Here is a 5,077-nt window from a genome sequence, read left to right as displayed (position 1 = left end):
AAGGAGGGACAAACTTGGAAGTGGGATTCAGGCCTTCACTGCTGGAAGATAGAAAAGTTCTCCAGGGAAGCAGAAGCAACCCTCTGGGTGCAGGTAAGCCACGGTTGGTGGGTGGATGGGTGCACAAAGAGAATTGGGGTGCTGCTGAGGGTGCTAACAGAACTAGGAACTAAAGAGGACATCCTTTGCAGGAGGCTGAGGCTCTTCCATGTGGGGCACCAGCCAGGACAGCTTCAGGATAGACAGACGGATGAAGTCTGGGTCATCAGTTCACACATAGCCAGCCCATGTCCCCCAGCCCAGCCTGCACATGCTGGGGGCTGGAGAGAGGATGTAAGGACAGTGACCACCGGGCTAGCACCATATGAGGTGCCTGGAGATGCTGCCGCCACCTAAGTCAAAAGTGTGGGGGAGGGGAGGGGGGCTGGGGCTGGGGCTCAGAGGTAGAGCACTCGCCTTGCACATGTGAGGCCCTGGGTTCCATCCTCAGCACCACATAAAAAGAAATAAACAAAGGAATTGTGTCCAACTACAGCTAAAAAAAAAAAAAATGTGGGTGGGGGACGATGCTGGAGAAAGCAGATGACTTCCCGGGCCTGCACCTGGTCCCAGAGAAACCACAGGGCTCCCAGCAGGGGACAGACAAGCTCCCTTGGTAGAGCCTGGCAGGCAAGCCTCCCCTTCGCCTCCAGTGTCTCTCCAGCACCCTCTACTGGCCAGGCTGACCAAGTTGCTGGCTGGCAAAGGAGCCACAGTCAAGCCCTTGGTGTGCCCTGGTGGCTTCAGCCAACTACAGAGTAAAAATTTAAGGAAAGAAAAATCCAGAAAGTTTCAAAAGCAAAATGATTTTTAGGGTATATTGAACCCTATCCATGGGGGCCTGCCCTGCTGTAGCCCCCACCATCTCACAGGTCCATCTCCCCCATAGAGGTTGGGGTCTGACCCTTGCACTGTGTGGGTAGCCGTGGGAGTTAGCGTCGGTACTGAACATGCCCAGACTTTTTTTCTTGTCTTTATTCCCTAAACAATACAGCTACTATGTAGCATTTATGCTGCATTAAGTATTATACATAATCTAGAATGGTTTGGTGTACAAGAGATATACATAGGTTTTAGGCAAATACTATGTTTTTGTTTGTTTTTTGTTGTTGTTTACCACAGTACCGGGAATTGAACCCAGGGGCGCTCTGCCACTGAGCTCTTTTTATTTTTTATTTTTCCCCAGCTCTTTTTATTTTTTTATTTTGAGCAGAGTTTTGCTAAATTGCTGAGGCAGGTCTCAAACTTGCAATCCTCCTACCTCAGTCTCCCGAGTCACTGGGATTACAGGTGTGCACCACGGTGCCCAACTACTATATCATTTTAGATAAGGGAATTGAGCATCCTCAGATTTTGATGTCCTTTAACAAATGAATCCTCAAACACCAAAGGAGTATTGGTTATCACAGAGCAAGCAAAAAGAATGAATTTGGAGCCAAGAAGCAGTAAATTTAAAACCCACACAAATGCTCTCCAGCGCTGTGATTATCACTCTACTGAGCGCTATCCTTCCTCACCGAGAAGCCAAATAACATACTACCAAGCATGGTCCCTGGCACCTCTTAAGTATATCTGCATACACGTGACCTGGAGCAGACACGTGACCTGGGCTCCTCCAATCACATGCATCCACAGAAACTTGGATTCAAAAGTGAGCCACAGGGGTGATGGCTCAGGCCTGTCATTCTAGCAGCTGGTGAGGCTGAGGCAGGAGGATCTCAAGTTCAAAGCCAGCCTTAGCAACTTAGTGAGACCTTGTCTCAAAATAAAAAAATAATAGGGGCTGGGGATGTGGCTCAGAGGTTAAGTGCCTCTGGGTTCAATCCCCAGTACAAAAAAAAAGTGAGCTATACATGTCCACACAAAATCTTATATGCAAATGTTCATAACAGCTTTGTTCATAATAGCCAGACACAAAAGATCACACATGGTACAATCCAACTGACGTGAAATATCCAGAATAGATGCAGCCACAGAGACAGAAAGTCGATTAGTGGTTACCTGGGATTACTGAGGGGAAGGACTTGGGGGGCGGGGGACAGAGGGTGGCTATTAAGAGTGTGAGATTTCTTCTTGGGGTGGTAAAAATCTTCTAAAAGTGATTGTGGTGACAGTTTCACCACGCTGGATCTGCTGAAGTCCACTGAATTGTTTGTTTTACGTGGGCGAGCTAGATGGTATGGGAATCACACCTCAGTGAAGCTGTTACCAAAAAAAATATGTAATAAAATGTCAAGCAAGGATATGGAGTATGAAGTCCATTAAGACAGGCTCAAGTGTGGTGTCTGACTTTGCCACTTGCAAGTTGTTTGACCTCAGGTGGGTTGCTTCACATTTCCGATCCTTAGTTTTCTCATCTATAAAATTGGGATACCATCCGTGGGGTGATTGTGAGAAATAAATGAAGTGAATAATAGTACCTGGGATGTAATAAAGTGCTCAATAAATGTTGGATTTTATTATTAAATAAAAATAAGAAGCAAGCCCCAAAAGAAGGTGGCCATAGAACAGAGCACAGTTATCTGGTGTCCACTGCAATAGAGCCAGGCAGGCGGGAAAGAGGTTTCTGGCTGGGCACAGTGGGCACATGTGTAATCCCAGCAGCTTGGGAGGCTGAGGCAGGAGGATTGCAAGTTCAAAGCCAGCCTCAGCCAAAGTGAGGCGCTGAGCAACTCAGTGAGACCCTGTCTCTAAATAAAATACAAAATAGAGCTGGGGGTGTGGTTCAGTGATTGAGGCCCCTGAGTTCAATCCCCTATGCCCCCACACACAAAAAAAGAGTTTTCTTGGGCCGTGTCCTGACTATGAGCAGTTCTAAGCAGCATGTACAGAGATTTTCTCCAGAGAGGCCCTCGAGGTGTGATTGGGGCTTGTTCAGATCTTTAGTTTCATAATTTGCCTCTTGCTCCTCTCTCATAATCTGTAAGTTTCCCATCCCCTCCACTGTTCAAAAAGTGTCCAGTGTGAATTCTGTTGTCTGCAACTAAGAGCCCTAAGAGACACAGTTAGGAGAAACAGAGTGGGAGACCAGGAGGAGACTGCTGTGGTCATCCAGGTAAGAAGCTGATAGGAGACAAGATCAGGATGAGGGGGGTGTGGAGAGGGGACATGTGGGTGAATTTGGAAACAATTTGAAAGTACAGGGCTGGGCAAAATCAGCATACTACAGTGTCGCAGCCACATCAATGTTGATAGCAGCTTAATTCACAATAGCTAAGCCATTGTGAACCAATCTAGGTGCCCTTCAACAGATGAAAATGTGGATAAAGAAAATGTGGTAAGGGCTGGGGATGTGGCTCAAGCGGTAGCATGCTCGCCTGGCATGTGTGGGGCGCTGGGTTCGATCCTCAGCACCACTTAAAAATAAAATAAAAGATGTTGTGTCCACCGAAAACTATAATAAATAAATAAATATTAAAAAATTATCTCTTTAAAAAAATGTGGTATATATACACAATGAAATATTACTCAGCCATAAAGAAGAATGAAATTATGGCATTTGCCAGTAAATGGATGGACCTGGAGACTATCATGCTAAGTGAAATAAGCAGGTCCCCCAAAACCAAAGGCCAAATGTTCTCTCTGATATGCAGATGTTAATTCACAATAAGCAGCGGGGAGGGAAGAATAGAAATTCATTGGATTAGACAAAGTGGGATAAAGAAAAGGGAAAGGGGATGGGAATGGGAAAGACCGTAGAATGAATCGGACTTAACTTTCCCTTGTTCATATACGAATACACAGTCAGTGTGACTCCACATCATGTTCAAGCACAAGAAGAAGGAGTTATACTCCATGTATGTATGATAGGTCAAAATACATCCTACTGTCATGGATAAGGAAAATTAAAAGATAAAAAGTACAGGGGCTGGGGGTGTGGGCTCAGTGGTAGAGCATATGCCTAGCACACAGAAGGTCCCAGAGTCCCTCCCTAGCAGGGCTCATGAAAAAAAAAATTATTTTTAAAAACTCACCTTTAACCTGGGCACAAGGCCACATGCACACAGTCTCAGCTACTGGGGAGGCCAAGGCCAGAGGTTTGCTCTAGCGTAGGAGTTTCAAGGCCAGCCGACCAGCCTAGGCAACCGTGAGACCCTGTCCCCAAAATAACAATCGAGCTGGGGATGTAGCTCAGTGGTCGAGTGCTTGTCTAGCACGTGCAAGGCTCTGGGTTTGATCCCCAGCACAGCAAAAGAATCATGTATTTAAAAAAATACATAACGAAGAATCAACACAATGGGTTTTTTTAAAAAAAAAAAGAAAGAAAAGCCACTTTAAACTGACTAGATAATAAATTAAGACATTTTTTAAAAGAAAGTACAGCTGACAGAATTTGCTGATGAACTGAAAATGTGTGTGTGAGACAGAGAGAGGCGGGGGCCGGTGGTGGGGGGCTCCACGGTTACAGTGAGGCCTCAGCCTCCTCATCGGGGAGGGAAGAGGAGAACATGCCTGCCTCGGGCCTTTGGGAGGCGTCTCATCATCGCGGGTATAAAGCACTTAGCGCATTTTGTGAAACACAGTCACTGTCATCATTATTTATTACGGGGTATGTGTGAGACAAGTCATCCAAACCCATCATCTTTCTTCTGGCACCCCCCCAAAACTCCTACATGTGTCCCCTAAGATTCCAAGAAAGGCCTCCTCCATGCCCCAATTTCTTTAAAAACATCTACCTCCTTACTTTGTACTTTCGCCATCGCTAGAAAATAGGGGTGACTCAGGGCAACTTCCTCTCCTCCCACCACTCCCTGAGCGCTGAGGATTTTCCAGTCGGGAATCTCTTTCCAGAATTCCAGGCTCCCTGCTCCTCCCTCTTTCCCGATTCCCTGTGTCATCCGCTGACCACCACCCACCTGGGCTTCCCCAGCCCTGCCCTGCAGACCCTTCCAGGGCCTGGAATGCAGAATTCTCCTGGAACCCTGAGACCTGAGGAGTCTCATCATTACACACCATCAGGGGTTCCCAAACTTGAGGGTGCACAAGAATCAGCAAGAGGTCTTGCTAAAACATGGACGGCTGGGTCCCACCCCAAGAA

The sequence above is a fragment of the Marmota monax genome, unplaced genomic scaffold (genome assembly GCF_021218885.2).
Source record: "Marmota monax isolate L192 unplaced genomic scaffold, Marmota_monax_Labrador192_F-V1.1 WCK01_AAM20220418_F8-fsc00228, whole genome shotgun sequence".
Taxonomy (NCBI): Eukaryota; Metazoa; Chordata; class Mammalia; order Rodentia; family Sciuridae; genus Marmota; species Marmota monax.
Note: the sequence above shows the minus strand (reverse complement) of the source record.